The sequence below is a fragment of the Clarias gariepinus genome, chromosome 20 (assembly GCF_024256425.1).
Source record: "Clarias gariepinus isolate MV-2021 ecotype Netherlands chromosome 20, CGAR_prim_01v2, whole genome shotgun sequence".
Taxonomy (NCBI): domain Eukaryota; kingdom Metazoa; phylum Chordata; class Actinopteri; order Siluriformes; family Clariidae; genus Clarias; species Clarias gariepinus.
In genome coordinates this window covers 16,804,586-16,822,058 of record NC_071119.1, presented here as the reverse complement: position 1 = coordinate 16,822,058, position 17,473 = coordinate 16,804,586, and the positions used below count along the sequence as shown (strand labels likewise).

The window sequence follows — 17,473 nt, the reverse complement described above, 5'->3', positions numbered from 1 at the left end:
AGTTAATGATCAGTTAATTTCCTGTGCATTTCAATCATTTAAACCAGTACTGAATTAAGTAGGTTGGGGTAATCAAATTTTCTTAAAGCCAAGGTTTGAATTTCATGTTTTTGTTAGGAATCATATATATATATATATATATATATATTATTTTTTTTTATAATTTTTTTTTTCACAGCATTTTAACAACATTTTTGTCAATTTTCAGTAACTATGTTAGACATGTGGTCAGTTTCACCTTTGACGGCCTTGTATATTTAGATGTATTTGTAAGGAATAGAAAAATCTTTAAACAATCTTTAGTGAATCTTCATCTGCATGCTGCTGGGCTGTAAATGTAGGTGAGAGGATTTTGGTAAGTCTCTTAGTTCAGGTATTTTACATGCCCTTGCCTTGGACTCTTTTACATAGTGGCACTTCACATTACTGCTTTTTATTATTGCCACGGTTTCTAGATATATATCAAACTGGTTTTAAACTTTCTGCAGGAAGAATAAACGTATATTAATATGTCTATTTATCTTTGAAAGCTCAGTTTTTATAGTATGCTTTTCTTTCCTTCGATTATGCCATGCTGATGTGTATACGACACACCTACCTTGAGGAAAAAAAACGGTATGTTAATTATTCTTATTTATCAAAAAAAAAAAAAAAAAAAAAAGAAAGGATCAGGTGCTGGACAGAACCATCACTTGGTCTGGATGCACCATTTTAGTAAGGTCTGGTTTAAACAGTATAACTTACAAAACAGTTGCGTATGGCCAACTGGAAAAAAGAAAGTGGGGTGGAATTTGATCCCTGATTACTGTTATATTTATATGCACCTCAATTTTTATTATCTTTTTTAATGACGGACTCGGAAGCATTGAATCGAAGAAGCATCGAACTCCGTGCTTAAACTGACCGCTAGTCAATCATCGCTTGGTTTACTTAAACTGGTGATTGATTATAGAATGGTTACTAACTCCCATCGCAAGGGTTTACACATCCTGGAGACCTGTGTTGATGTCCAAAGAAAAGAAAAATGCGATTTAGAATGCACTACCTGTTATTTGTTAGTAATACCATATACTAATTCAATTACATTATTGGAGCTTCAATAGAACAAATGGAACTGACGTGGTGTTTTGTAACACAAGTGTGTTAGGTGAGACATTTCAGTGCTGAGAGCTGAGGTATGCTATGTGAGTGAGAAAAAGAGATAGAATCTGTCCATGCATGAGATATGTGCATGAACAGGGAGTGTTAGAGAAATCTTTCTGTGTGTCTAAGTGAAGGACAGATAGAGAGGTGAATGGCAGACTGATAAAGGTTAAACCCTGCATTAATTATAGACTTAAACATTAAATGTGCTTAGGCACTGAGCTGATACACTCCCTACAGGTTGCCTACATTTGAGTCAAATACAAATAGAAAACATTCATCTACTGTATTAAATATAAATGTGAGCGAATGAACATCGAGAGAACTGACCAATCGCCAGGTTGGAAAACTGAGCAGACGGTGAGGATTTAATCGTAGACATTGTGTAAGAGTGTTCAACAAGCATGACATTCATTCTTTGTTTGCTTGCTTGTCGGTTTCAATATTCAGAGAGAAAAGCAGAGTGTAGATAGAAAAAAAAACATAGAAGTGCAACATTGGCCACCATGGAGACACAGCGAGGTACCAAAATACTCCTTGTTGGCTGTTTTTTTTGTCGTTGTTGTTAAATCCACCTCCCTTTATGTGAGTATCTCTATTGCTGTGGGATACATTATCACATTACACATGCAGCTCAAACATGAGCCAAAACGAACTCGGCTACAAAACAGATGCATCTTTTTCCCCTTTTCCAATCATTACTCTTTTATCCGCTCTGTTTCACTTCTGTACCACAATTATTAAAGCAAAAATCTATACTACTCATTAAGTGCAAGGGAAACAGTTTGAGATTTTACTTGAGTTGCTCTTAAGCATGCATCAACGAATAACTGCACAAACACGCCCACAAATAAATAGCTCTATTTGTAATTCAATTAACAGATGTATGTTACAGCCCACTGTCTACTACGTTATTATTTTTACAGTAAACTGATTCATTAAAACTTGTTTCTAGTATTGATTAAAGAAAATATCTCCTTAATTTTATATTTATATAAAAAAATCTATTCAGTTATGCATCATGATTCTTTCGTGAGGCGATTTATGTACCACCACACTGACTACAAAATCGATTTTTTTTTTCCAAAACTATTTTTACATTTATAAGAGATAATGAACCGGTCAATAGGCCAGTGACCAGAATTGGCTGGTTTTCAGTTTGATCGGCCGTGACCAGAGATCGACCATTCAGCCTCAGATATAACCAAATTTATACTGAGCGGAGAGAATTCTGAGTGGCGCAATAAAAACGCATTTTTATTACAATACATACTCAAAAATCATATGTGTTAAAAGCCTCCAATTTGTCTTTTTCTCAAAACTCTGTAAGCGAATTAGTCCCAAACTCACTAACTACACCCGCTTACACCAGTCTCGAGTTTACATATTTCAGGAATAAATAAATTGTATACCGATGTATCTTATATTAATAATAAGAATATATAATATTAATAATAATAATTAATAATAATAATAATTAATGATCAAAATATTGTTATTAATATAGCATGCAATAGTTTATTATTATACATATACAATTATATAATAGAAAAAATATATATATCAATAAACAATATATATATTTATATCTCATCAATATACAATGTATAGCAATAAATTTATATATTTATACACACACTATATATATATATATATATATATATATATAATTTTTATGCTTGTATGTGTTAGCAAATTGCTATTATAGATAGATGTATATAGATGAATAACTGTATTAATCTCTAACCTCCCCCCCCCCCCCCCCCAAAAAAAATGGGGTTAACCCTTTTTATTATAAGAAAGTTATTTTCCGATACAAAACACACAAAACATTATTCGCTTATAAAAAGCCTTCAGGTGCGAGTTGAGCTAAGAAGCACCGAGCGCTTGTAGCGATTAAACTTGTACATACACAACATACTTGTCATGTTTCCTATTGCAACAAAGCACTATATACTTAGCTACAGTGAGAAGCTACACAACAAATGTAGTAATCAAGAATAACATACATGGTCATCGTATTATGGCAACAATTGGATTGTAGTATTTAAACATAAGACACGCCATAGTCATGGATCCTGTGTCAACAATGTGCCAGGTTCTTGTTATGGTTGCGGATTTGGCCCAAAATGTGCAAAATGTTATAAAAAAAATCAAAAAATGTTTCATTCCAATAACATTTGCTTGTTTTGTCTATGACATGTTTAACTCTCTCACATATCACAATTCAATCATATTTTTGATAAACTGCAAGGACTTAGTCATAGTGACAGATACTAAAACAGTAACAGAGTAAGACCTGCATCTGGAATCCTTTTAACCTCCAAGGTAAATTGTACTGTACTAAGACTGTCGATTTAATTCAATGATTTTCAATTTAATCAATTGGGATAACCACCATTAATGTTCATTGTCTGATTAGTCTCAATCAGCTGTATTTTTTATATGCTATTAAATACAAAAAAATATATATACTTCAACACTCACTTTTTTTTTTTTAAAAACATTCGTAAAATAATTTGTCTCACACAAATCAATAATCCTGCTGATATTCTGCACCGCACTCTAATCCAGTAAATGCATTCACTGCCATAAACTTAAAAAAATTAAAAAATGAATAAGAAACATTTTTTTAAAAATAAAACACCGATGCATCATGAAAAATGGAAGCAGTTTGCATTCTTGGCAGAAATCACTCACACACACACTACGGGCAATTTGGGAATGCCAATTAGCCTAACCTGCAGGTCTTTGGACTGTGGGAGGAAACCGGAGTACCCAGAAGAAACCTACCAAGCACAGGGAACATGCAATCTCCATGCACACAGAGACAGGAATCAAACCCGGACCCTGGAGGTGCAAGGCGACAGTGCTAACCACTACACCACTCGGCAGAAATCGTGGTACATTTAAGAGAATTGAACATTTAAAAGTTTATCTTAATGGCTACATCGCTGAACAATGATAATTATAATACTTTATTAATAATAATCCCCACAGTTCTCATTAGCTTACGGTTGTTTTTTCACATTAGGCACAAATGCTTCGTACCAACTGGCGGTATGACTGTTTCCCCCCCCTCCCCTTTCACCCGCTGGCCAGCTTTCACACTGAGCTGAATGAGGATACCTTGCGCATCTACACTCTGATACAATAGCGGCAGTATGCGCACAGTTGGTTTGCCAGCCACAAGTCACCCACAAACACAGACAGTATAAGGTAATGCTGACCAATTAATCGTGATATTGATTTTACAACATGTTACCTTGATTTTGATTAATGCCTTTTTTGTTTGTTTCCCCTTCTCATAGTTCACTAACCAAAATTATAATATATTTCCATTTTTTCTAATGAAAGTGCTCTCCGTTCTCCGTGCTTCTTTTATGGCACAGACTGGATGAGATGAATCATGTGACTAAACATGTGGTATGTTTTTAAGAAAAAAGTACATGAACACAGTGGGAAAAGTATTAACAGAATTTTAAGTGATAATAACAAAAATTGTTGACATGGGCAAGATTACGTCAATTCGTGTTTCTGAATGTTGGTTTAGATTAACTGGCCAGCCCTACAAGAAGGTCTAGCTTCTAATATAGGTTCTAATATTATTAATACTTTAAAGGAAACATAACCAGCCACCATCTTGCATGACTTGGTACTTTGTCAGCTATACATTTGTGTAGTTCAGAGGATGAGATCGAAGCATGCTCCAAGTACAGCAATTGCAGGTCCTTTTCTGTTTTTAGAACCGGCCACAGCACGCAATATTATGCTTGAGACCTCTTTTTCAAGTGGATTCAAGCATGGTATGCTAATCTGCATTTAGCACAGGCACGATGTGGAGTGTTCATATACCTGTAACACAAATATATTGGACTAAGTAGTCAAGTGTACTTGGATCTGTGCCTGAGTTCATAGTGTGAAAGTGCCCAAAGTTATGATTACAGCATTCTAACAGCACAGTCCCAATTTAGTTGGGAGTTTAAACGAGCACAATAAAAAAAAAAATTAAAAAGCTGTTGAAAATACTGACTTCTTTCTGTCCTTATTTTTAGCGGCCTTATTTAAAAACAAGGCCGCTAAAAACCAGAGCATCTCCAACACCGAGCATCTCCTTAACTGCAAGTGTACCCTCTTGTGGTTTGCATGTAAATGGACACTTGAGAAATAATACGCAAAACAAACAAACAAAAAATTTATTGTTTAAATTCTTGGAACTCGCAGTTGCGCATGTGGAATTAGTGATTAAGAAATGGACAAATGTAGGAAGAAAGAAAAAAGTTGCCACAAACAGTTAAAATCATCATCATAACTGTTAGCATGGATGAGACTATTGTGCTACAACATGAACAAGGCGCCTCAACAAGGAGTCGGCAAAGTCGCCTCATTCACTGCATGAGGGTGACATTTTCCTTTTTTTTTTTTTTTTTCCCATTTAGAGAACAAATTCTTATTTTATTTATTTATTTTCTTTTAATACAGCTTAAACTAAAATATTCCGTCCTGACTTGGGCGTCTCATATTTGCAGGACAAGAGGAATGAAGGAATAAAGAGGTGGCAGATGTGTAGTCTACAAGTTAGCTTAGTTCATAAGACATAAATAGCATTACATCAGGTTACTGTGAATTTCCCCATGGGGATGAATAAAGTATCTATCTATCTATCTATCTACAATGCTTGGAGGCTGTAGACTAGATAAACTCATCTGTTGACAAGATATTATGGTTCACTAGATAAGTGAATTTTATTTGAGCTAGAAAATTACTTGAGAGGACTTAGGATGACTGTAGCATTAAGGGATAAACGAAATAGACATAAATATAGTGTTGAAATATAGCATAATTATACTTCAAAATATTTATTTTTTGCATATACATTAAGTCCTAGACATTCGAGTTACGAACTTCCGCAGATATGAATGGTACAAAAAATAGACACTGCAGTGCACCAGGTACCAATATTGGCAATTATGTACACTATATTTTTAGTATATAAGTAAATGTATAAAATGTCTAAAGTCTGGTATATAGTGTACTGTATGTGTGTGCACCTGGGAGAAATGAGTCGACCTCAAAAGGTTTGAACTAATCAGACCAGAAGCACGATGATAGAAGATGGCAACTATGATTTAGTGTCACGCGGCCTTAGGCGGAGCGGAGGTTTATATTATACTCAACACGTGACTTGCATGCACGTGCAGAAGTGGCATGGTTCACATACTCACCTGCTTAACTTGTGTACGCCTGAAGGATTAAAAGAAACGAATACTAGATGGCGTATCAGAGAACCAAAACAATCTAGTCTATCAAGCGTAAATGTGAAACGGTAATCTGTTTAGCAATATTAAGCATTTTTAAACAAACTGACTCACCACCAAGTTACCGCTGTCATCATGACTGTTAACAGGAGCTCTTACTCTGAGAACTTATTACTTATTTACTCATTGAAAAAAAATTACCCTGATTTGTACACCAAACCGAAACTTTTGGTAGACCTGAGCCTGTATACTTATTTAATTAAAACATACCATTTTATGAAGGTAGATAGAGAAGTTTTTGATGAACAGGCTACATACGCTAGTGCAATGAAAGACTAATGAAACCTGTAATCTCTATATAAAGATAGTGGAACCTCAAATACAAATTTATTTCTTCCTGGAGGCAAGCTCTTAAGGCAAAAAAATCCCATAATTTACCCATAAGAAATAATGTGGATAATCCGTTACAGCCACCCAAAAATATTACCAATACATCATGTAGCTTTCGAACGCATGCCGAAGGTGTTGGTATTGGGGGTGACACTTTTGAAACAGCTTTCGCAGACAGCTTTTAACCTCACCACATAATCTTTCCTTGTAGTTAGACTGACACTCAATATCAATTAGGGGGAGGGGGAATTTTATTTTTATTTTTTTAAGCAGGTGGATGCTTGTTAGTGAATCTCAATTGCAAAACACACAAATCAAATGATTGTAGGGTTGTGACCGCTAGTCTGGAAATTACTGATATACAATGGTGGGCAAAAGTATAAAAATTCTGTACTTAAATAAAAGCAGCACTATTCCCATTATCAAATGTACTGAGCATGTATTAGCTCATAGTAGCCTTTATCATAATACAAATCTACCAGACAGTGACAAAGCAAAAATATGTACTTGTGAAATAAATGCACTTCACATAAGTTACCCTTCACCTTTGTGGATGTTTTCGTTTTGGTTTTGGAAAATTTTGTGATAAGGGATGCACTGATTGCACTTTTTGTAAGCCTCGCACCTGAAGCACATCATTATATGCTCTGCTATTGCCCTGCTAGTGTGTGATCCATGTAACTGCTCTGTTTCAATGGCAAGTAATTCAATTCAGAGTAAAATCCTCTATAAAAAAAAAACTTTAATTTGTAATTTTTTATTTATTTGTTCTAAGTGTAATAAATGCCAACCCGCTTTATAGTGGTATCGACACCACACATGTAAATCTCAGGACTGATTGCGATTGTAATGATATATATAGTACACTAATCTAAGTTATTCAGTCCTGTCTAACCCACTGTCCTGGTTTACTCCAAGTTATAATAACTATTGCGTCATACGTTCACCTAATCTTTCCCTTTTCTTTATTAATTAGCCATCAGAATCCTGCCACAATGTACAATGTGCTTAAATTGTGAATCATAAGTAGACTCGGCACTAATGTTCATTGTTTGTCTTAAGCAGTTAAACTTCTTACAGGTTTTAGAATCCTGTGTAGTTTAAACAAGGATCACATTTTACATAAAGTTTACCTCCTGGTAAATTTGATGGCACTAATACACCGACCATTTAAAATGGTAAATTTTGGACAAATTAACATAAACTAAGTAAGTGTAAATCAATTCTAAATTTAAAAAAAAGAGAGAGAGAGAGAAAAAAAATGGACCACCAATTCATTTTTTTAAATAAGTATAATTTAATTAACCTCTCCTGATCATTGGTAGTGTTAAAGCATCTGCAATCAAAGTCGCACCATTGCGAAACCTGTGACAGTCTGCTTAAAGCTTGGCTGAAGAACAACCTTCTGACATTTTTCTGAAATTGTGATGTTATGTCAATGCCAGATCATGACACACCGCTTCTGCTGCTTCCAGACACGCCTGCTTCGTCCTAATGCTCGACTTCTGATTGCAGCGTACTGCACTCGTGACTCAGCTTTTGCTACTCTGAACTGTCCTACATAAATTTAAAAAAAGGTTTGTAGTTCCCAAAAGAGTTTACTAACCAGGATCTCCTTCAACAAATCATCTTATTAAGATAATGTAGAGTTATGTCTTCCTTTTTTGCATTTTGATTTGAGACGCATCTAAAAGCTGGTAAAAACTAATGCGTGAGAAGGTTCATTTGCCCTTAGCCAATTTGTTAAGACATTACAAAAGCTACATTTACATGGACCATATTTCTTCTGAAATCATTCAAATTGGAGATTTCAACTAAACTGTTTATATGGATGCTGATCAAGTGTTCATAAGTTTCTCCCTCCTCGAGCTCCCAGCGCTCCCAGCTCCCCCCTGCCCTCCGGTCCTGTATGACTCATCCTGATGCCCCGCTTCTGGTTGGAGATCGTCACAGGGAGGTCCTGAGCGGTCTGCAGGGGATGCGCGTGATGACCGAGTATGGTTCCACTTTACCATGAAGATTGTCTTGGAAATAGCGGTTACCTATTGCCATCTCCGGGAAGTTTTTGTTTTGCCATAGCAATAATAATAATAATATTAATAATAATAATTCTCCACATTTAACTGGCTAAATGCTATCTTGAAACAAGTCACTTCATCTAATGTTATCTCCATGTGGGGCAAACATTCGCAGAAAGAATATATTTATTCCATCAAGAGAAAAACAATCTGGTCGAGTGTTTACATCGCTAATATTTGCCTACTGAGTGAATTATAAAAAGGTTTACACGACCCCTCTTATCCTAATTGAAATAAATTTCTATCAGATTGGATCGAGTCAGTCTTCTTCACCTGAAGTGTTTACTTGATGCATTTTATTCCACCTAAGCAATTATTCCATTTAATAATGGAACATTAGGATCCATGTAAATGAACCCACTGATTAGACAAAACAAGCTCATTTTCATTTAGATTAATTGAGACAAACATTCATTGCACTTCTAAAATTAATGTAATCTTCCAGTAATAGTGAGCTGCCTTTTTTTTGCTGGTAAACCCAACCTGGCCTCAGTATAAAATATGATATATGCTGCACTCTGCATGACTCATCTGACAATAAAATACAGCCGCTGGCAATGAAGCGAGGAACTTCTTGCAGCATCCCCACCAACATATTGACCTTCATAATGTTCCATACCAAGGCAAATGAGCGTTAATAATCCCCCTTGTGGAGAAGCTTTTGCTGATTAAAGACGCGGGCTAAGGGGGGTATTTATACTCCTGCATCCAAAGCGTTACTTTCAGGTGCATGGACAAATATCTGCAAAGTCACCTGCCAACAAATCATTAAAGTAATGCACTGCAGCCTAGGAGAATCCCAGCAATAATTTCAGTGAATCTTGTAAACTTGAATCCTTTAAAATGGGGGCCAGGGGTAGCTCCGTGGTTAAGGCATTGGACTACGGTTCGGAAGATCCCAGGTTCAAACCCCACAACCACTAAGTTGCCACTGTTGGGCCCTTGAGCAAGGCCCTTAACCCTCAACTGCTCAGATGTGTAATGAGATAAAAATGTAAGTCGCTCTGGATAAGAGCGTCTGCCAAATGACTAAATGTAAATGTAAAATAAAGGATTCATTGCATCACTTGCAACCCAGAACGCTGGTTTATGTCCATATGATCAATGCGGTATGGGACTTGGATCAATGGTCAAATAAATAAAGATTATATTTTTGTGGAAACTTACTTTGCTATGCTTTAGGAAGTCGTAAAGGGTCTTTTTTCCACATTTGGACATAAGTTTGGATTCATTTTCTACAATCTAAAACAATATTGGATTTTTTTTTTTTTTTTACTATGAAACAACAACAGTCAGTTATTTTAATATTGGTTGGCTTATTTTTTAAACGTTCTTGCAAGAACAGTATTGTCAAGTGCATTTGTGAAATCCATCATACACCATGATGAAAGTGGCTCTCATGAAGACCACCCCAAACAAAGCGAGACCAAAACTTACCTCCAGTGCAAAGTTGTTGTTCATCTAAAGTTACCAGCCTCAAAAATCACTAGTTAACCACACCTTAGATTAGGGCCTTTATGAAGACTTTACAGAACATAAGCAGCAAACATCTCAATATCAACTGTACAAAGGAGATCATTGCATATTTTGGATGTCTTCGGTATTGCTTTACAATGTAAAAACAAATAAAGAAAATAGGAAAGACCCCGTAATCTGGAAGGTTTGTACTAACTTTTTACTGGTACTGTATATAAACGCCACACCCTTAAATTTTCCATGCAACTAAATTAATTGTTTTCGAAAAGAGTGTCTGGCTTAACCACAGTATGTAAATGAAGAACAATAGCCTGCACAGAGGACGAACTGAAATGTCTGATAGCATTTCAAACAAATCAATTTTGCCTGCAGTCCGAACAATGGCTAGACGTTATGAATAGGCAGAGATGTATGCATTTATTCCTTCACTTTAAATTCAAACCAGGGTTAAAAAACACGAAATAAAGCTTGTAGGAAGAGGAAAGAAAACATTTTATTAAAGAGAGCTGCTTATGAAAAATTCACTTTTTTTTGCCATCTTTAGATGGGTCTCTAATGTAAATGTACATTTCTTCCTTTTTTTTTTTTCAATTTTCATATTGCCATGGCTTAAACAAGGCATATAGATTCCCCCCTAATGTGACCTCATATAAAAACTACCTTTTTTCAAGGCTTCTTGGTCAGCTCTGCTCTTATCCGCAGTCATAGCTCAGTAGTAGCAATGAAACAGAGGAAGTTGGGGCATGAAAAAATGCATTATCTGTGGAGAATTTGTGCTAGAGCATCAACATTAACACACACACACACACACACTTTAGGGGATCACTAAGACCCATGTTAACTTATTAAGGAAACGTGACCTTGAGCATGGGAACATATTTGTTTGCTTGGCCAAAAAAAGAAAAAGAAAAAAAAAATCTATTACAATCAAAAATAACTGTGGGAGTAAGCAAGTTGCCATTTTTAAGGCCTTATTCATAGCTATTTATCTAACTAAACAAGCTAGCAATAACTTATGGTTAACATAATGTTGGGCTAGGAATGGCAGCTGAGCTTCATGTACCTTGAAGCACTTTCTACCATGGAGCTCAAGTTCCAGCAAAGTTTATTTAGCATTTTTTTTAAAAACTTTGTATTAACGACTGACAGCGTTAAAGGTCTTCAGCAAAGCACATGGTGTTCTGCTCTAAACTCCTTTAACTCCCTTACAGTTTTTCTGATCTTTTCCTAATCTTGATGTTTAAGCTTACATTTTATACAGTAAAAGCATGAAGTGTAACGTGATGTCATGAGCTCATACTATTGCAATTCAGCAACTCATATATAGATATTAGAATACTGTATCTGAGATAGCATTCTTTGGTTAACGTGCATCTTAGCAGCTTGAAGCATGACCATAAGGGTGGGCGAGAAACTGACAAACTGTCCAACTGGCCCTATCTACTGCACACACTGTGCAGTACTCGGATTTCTACAAAAAAGGTTCATAAATCGACACTGGGAGTGAATGGTGCCAGATTATGCACTCATATATACAATACAATCATTGTTATGAAGTTAATTTATAAACGTCACCACAGGATTGTTCAGAGACACGACTGAAGCACACTGTGATGTACCTAATTTGCAAACAATATGGAAAAACTTTGTGACTAAAATGTCACATTTATATATCCCATGATCCTACATGCTATACATAGGGAAATGCGGAAAAAAAGCAAAATAAAGAGGGTGAACCCAGTAGCGGTGGCGATTTTTTCTCTCCCTACGTCACCGTCTTATTTTTAAAACAAAAAGATTAATGTCTAATATAGCAAAATTGTCCATATTAAAAGGAGGCTGCCTCCATGGGTTAACACACAAACTACAATTTGGGCTGCAGACTGGCGTTAGAGCCAAACGAACGCCAGTGTAGAAGTCAATTAAGTGGCACTACAAAACATAAACGTCTAGGATTTTCAGAGCATGTTCATTCATTCAAAAATTTTACGCCTGTGTGAACAAGGCCTTAAAGTGGTACTTCTGCTTGTAGTACAGCACGTTTTTATACAATTACTTGTCCTGTGTGTATTTGAACATTGTATACTTCTGCCACCTTTGATACCTATCTAAAAGTGAAAAACTAGGATCATAGGTCACCAAGGCTCAGTAATTAATTAGGGGGAACAAAGGCTAGCCTGTCTAGCACATGCTGTGAGTGTCAAAGCAGACAGTACATCACAGCTTGTTGTGCATGAAGCTACGTAGCCACAGATTGATCAGGATGTTCATGATGACCCCTGATCAACAGCAAAAAGCTCCTAAATAATGGAGACCTGCAGAACGAGGCTATCTAGCAACGCAAGAAGGTTGGCTGGTCTAATGAATGAGGTTTCCTTACATGATGTGGATAACTGTGTGTGTGTGTGTGTGTGTGTGTGTGTGTGTGTGTGCACCGCCATCACTTGCCTAATGCCAATGGCTTCTTTCAGCAAAATAACACTCCCTGACACACTACAAAACTTGCTCAGCAATGGTTTGAAAAATGAAGGATGAAGTGTTAAATTGATCTATTAAATTCCCCAGATCTCAATCTGACGAAGCATCTCTGGGATGTGCTGGACGAACAACTCTGATCCATTTTAGTCACACATTGTAACAAGCAAGACGTAAAGGTTTTTGAGAACATCCTTAGATGTCTTGTGGAGTCCAGAACTTGAGAGAGTTGTTTTGGAAGACAGGACCAAGACAGGTGGCTTTAATATTATCTTTCCAAGTTTTCCTAGTTTTGAAGCCATCTTGAAAGACATCAGATTTCAAAAAAATAAAAATAAATCCGCCTACAGATTTACAGTTGGGCTGCGCTGCAAGAGACGGTATCAAAAAGTTTTGAGACTAGTTTTGTAACACGCCAACAGATGGCAGCACAAGGCTAAAGACTAAAGCCTAAAGACAACTGGGGCTGTGCAACTAGTGCTATTCTGACCGTGTGCATTACCAGGTTCACTATTTCATTATGGATAGCAAGTTTAAGAGTGAACGTGAAATTCTGTGTGAAATTGGGCACATTTGCCAAAGAGAACTTATGATTCAGCAAGTCGTTTGAGGTGTTTTGAGAGTCATGCATGCTTCAATTGCGGAAGAGTATCAATGGAAGATAACGAGAGATCAGGAAGACCTTCGACAAGCTCAAACCACAATAATGTTAAAACCATTCTGCAATTTGTACATCTCATGTCTGAGAACAATCCACAAGGTGTGCTGCCATTGCCGGTGTGTCCTATAGAACAAACCTCCCATGTGATTTGAACATGCGGCATGTTGCTGCCAAGTTAAGCCTGCCAAAAACACCGTCAGCGAGCCGTAGATAACCCATCCTTTATGTCGAAGATCATTACCGGAGACGAAACTTGAGCGACATGACACTTGGTACGACCCTGAGATGAAGCAACAGTCTTCAGAGTGTAAGGCGAACATTCGACATTCGCCGGCATCATCGAGAATTCGTCCTGAGAAGCCAGTCAATAGAGGACTTTATAAATTCCAGGTTTAAAGGCCTCTGTAGGGGGACATATGGCGTAAAAAGATGTTTTAAGCAGAGCTAATCTCAAAATTTTTTGATAACACCTCATATAACTCATCGTTTACCTTGATAAACCTTCAAACGACAACAAGCTACGCAATCATGGCATGGCCGTTAAGGCGCGTTAAAAATTTAGCAAAAAAACATTGCAATAAACCTAGGTAGCTTAATATGTAAATACTTGAAATAGATATTGCTCCACCCAAGCGGCAGACTCTTCCAAAGAAAGGATTAAAGATGTCCTCGGGTGTGTATTTACAGCCTCCTTTGTGTTGTCTGATCCGCACTGTGGAGGTGTTGCCTAATAAGCTTGGCATGGTACAAGATGTATTTTTTTTTTTTTTATCATTTTTAAAAAACTGCATGCTATGGTGCAGTTTCATCCATAAACAACATACGTGTGCATTTGTGTAAAAAAAAATAAAGAAAACTCGTCCAGCCACGTTATTAAACATATTATTAGATCTTGTCATAACTTGAGCATTGGACTTTTTCTGAATGCGCCCTGGAGCTCAGCATAGAAAAACACCTCTGCTTGACATTGACATACACACACAGTCTAGACACACACACACAAAGCGGGACTAGTCTGTCCCATTAGTACACAAAAACACAACTCGTGGATATAAACAGCATACACGCTACTGTATTGTGAGTAGATTAGTATACCTTTAAAACCAGCTTGTTTATGTCTTTTAATGCAATAAAAAACCCAACTGGAGGATTTAAATACACTCTGAGATATACATCTACAACAATACACTAAATGTGAAAGTAGAAATCCTTTTTTTATTTCATTTTATTTGTCAGTAAAACCACCTCAGTAGTGTGTGTGAGAAAGAGCTTTGTCAAAGAAAAGAGAAAAAAAAAAAAACCCACAGAATTTCATGTCTCTTTTGTGTACCAATACATACACTCTACACACTTCCATAAAAGACATACATATTTTTATTATATTTCACTTAACATAAATATAAAACAAGCGGGAACAGATGCTGCAAAACGAGCAGCTGCTGAAGAAAAGCAATTTTAAACGACCACAACATGTGAGCGCGTGCGTGTCAACAGCGAGCGCGTGCATGTCAACACCTCTGTTGCACTGTAACGTTTCACGCTTTAACAGCAGGTTTAACTTACTGATTGAAAAAAAGGGGGAAAAAATCCAAGTGCTAAATTCCGCAAGTGCATTTCTTATTCTTTTAATACCCCCTCCCCCAATGTCTGTGATTGTTAGCGTTTTTAGTAAAGCCACGCGAGTGCTTTAAATATGCGTGTGTACAAACGCAGCGCGTTAAATCTCTCCAAGAAACCGGATCACAACAAAACTGCAGTAAAAATGCCGTATTTTGTCGTTAATAGTCGTAAATGTGTAAGCATGAGTATACCATATTGTGTTTTTTATTGTAGCCATGCTTAGATCTGTTCTTCTTAAAAAAAAAAAAAAGTGAAAAAACGCACTCAGATTCATAAAAAGAAATGCATTCAGAAAGCATGCGTTAAATATATTTCACACTTACCCCGCAGACCGACTTAAAAAATAATGATATTTGTGAGAGTTGACTAAAATGTGTAAATCACAACAACTCCCTCCTTTAATTTTCCACTCTCGTCCCCTTTGTCTCTTTGCCTCGTCCCAAATATTCTTCCGTCTGAGTAATTTCTTGGTTTGTCTTTGCCTGTTCGCAGTTGTTTTCCTCTTTCTCGAGTAGCGTGCAAAAAAAATCTTGCACGAAATATGGAGCCGTCAATCAAACAAGAGGACAAGGTTACTCTCAATAAATTGAGGGGAGTTAAATGATCATGAAAGCAATAGTTCTGGTTTGGATTTTATTTTTAATATATATTAAACTGAGAAATTGCGTTAAGTAATGATATATTATGTAATGTTTAAGATGAATCAATATGTCGCGAAATATCTAGGGGATAAGGTTCCTGAAATAAACTACACCTCCCCGTGTTAACTCTAATGGTACGGTCCGGTCGTACAAGTAGCAAGTGGAACAAGCCGCGCTTACTTTCCCCGGTTCTGATTACAATTGTGAGGAGTGAGCAGCCATTACAGCTCAATTTTATATATACACACACACATACAGACTTGTCTGCCCAAACATGTCAAAATATTTTCCTGAGGAATCAAAGAGGATTAGTTGTCCATAAAAACAAGTTACACAGAAATACACAGTACTTAAGTAATAGAAAGGAGAACTTTCCCCTCTATAAAGTACTCATTACAAACAGCAACGAACGGTTTATTATATATACTGTTTTTTTAATGTAAAGGAACGTAAATGAATCGTAATTCTGTGATATTTTGTTCATTTTCTGTCGGCTTGCACCTCCAGGGTCCATGTTCGATTCCTACCTCAAGTCTGTGTGGGGGAGTTTGCATGTTCTCCGGGTGCACTGGCTTTCTCCCACAGTTCAAAGAAACGTCGATTAGGTTAAGTGGCATTCCCAAATTGTCCGCAGTATGCGTATGTGTGTATGACTTTAATGGATGGGCACACTGTCCAGGCTGCACCCCCACCTTCTGCCCAAAGTCTCCTGGGACTTTCGCCTTGCACCTCTAGGGTCTGGGTTCGATTCCTGCCTGTGTGTGTGGAGTTTAGATGTTCTCCAGTTTCTCCCCACAGTCCAAAGACATGTAGGTTTGGCTGATTGGCATTTTACCTCATGCCCTACTGTCGCCCTGCACCTTCACTGCCTCGGGTCTGTGTACATGGAGCATGGAGTGTTCTCCCTGTGCTCCCCTGGGTACTCTGGTTTCCTCCCAGAGTCCAAGGACATGCAGAGTAGGCTAATTGGCATTTCACTTCGTTGTCTAAGTCCCCTGGGATAGGCTCCAGGAGACCTTGGCCCTGTATACAGGAAAAATTTGTATAGACAAGGAGTGAGTTTATTTAGTAGCCAAGCATATGGGTTGGGTCAAAGCCTTTCAAACTTGAACTCTTCATGTTATTTTATTCACAAGCCATTGATCTTATCACTGATATCTTACTTATGACAACCATTTTAATCAAAAAGCATGTATGAACTACACATAAGTCCCATTTAGGTTCAGTATTCACACTGCACTTCAGATTGCATGCATGTCTCTCCTAGACACTGTTCATATTCAAGAACGTAGGAGTGTGATCATTATACCGCAGTGTGCCATGGAAGGAAGACCAGAACATTACATAACGAATGAAACACAATGGGGTGTGTTGTTATAGTAAAATAATCAACAGTGTGGTGATCTAATGTTAGCACCCAAAAGCTTTTCCTAAATGTTTTGTTCCCCTATACTACAGAAATTTGCCATGATTACTTTAATTAAATGACATCTCATACTTTTCTTTATCAGTGTATACAGTAGGTACACTTAATGTCGTGGAATGTCTGATAAAAAACAAATCAGGTCCTGTTGATGATTTCCAGCTATAAGCCATTTTTTTTCTCTGTGAACGTAATAGGATAAATGGTTACCACAGCTTTTTGTATTTTTGAAAGCAAGGACATCACAAATCGAAGGGATAGTAAAAAAAAAAAAAAAAAGCACTGACACTTTAGACTCCTTCTGTACA

The 17,473-nt window shown here is 36.8% G+C and overlaps 1 protein-coding gene across 1 annotated transcript in view; it reads right to left on the bottom strand.

The window, feature by feature from the left end:
• Window positions 1-15,636, bottom strand: part of ndrg2 (NDRG family member 2) — a 46,306-nt gene extending 30,670 nt beyond the window's left edge. The window contains exon 1 of the mRNA XM_053479680.1: window positions 15,425-15,636. The gene's annotated coding sequence lies outside the window, so the exon portion shown is untranslated. The remainder of the gene's footprint in view (window positions 1-15,424) is intronic.
• Window positions 15,637-17,473: the final 1,837 nt, after the last annotated feature.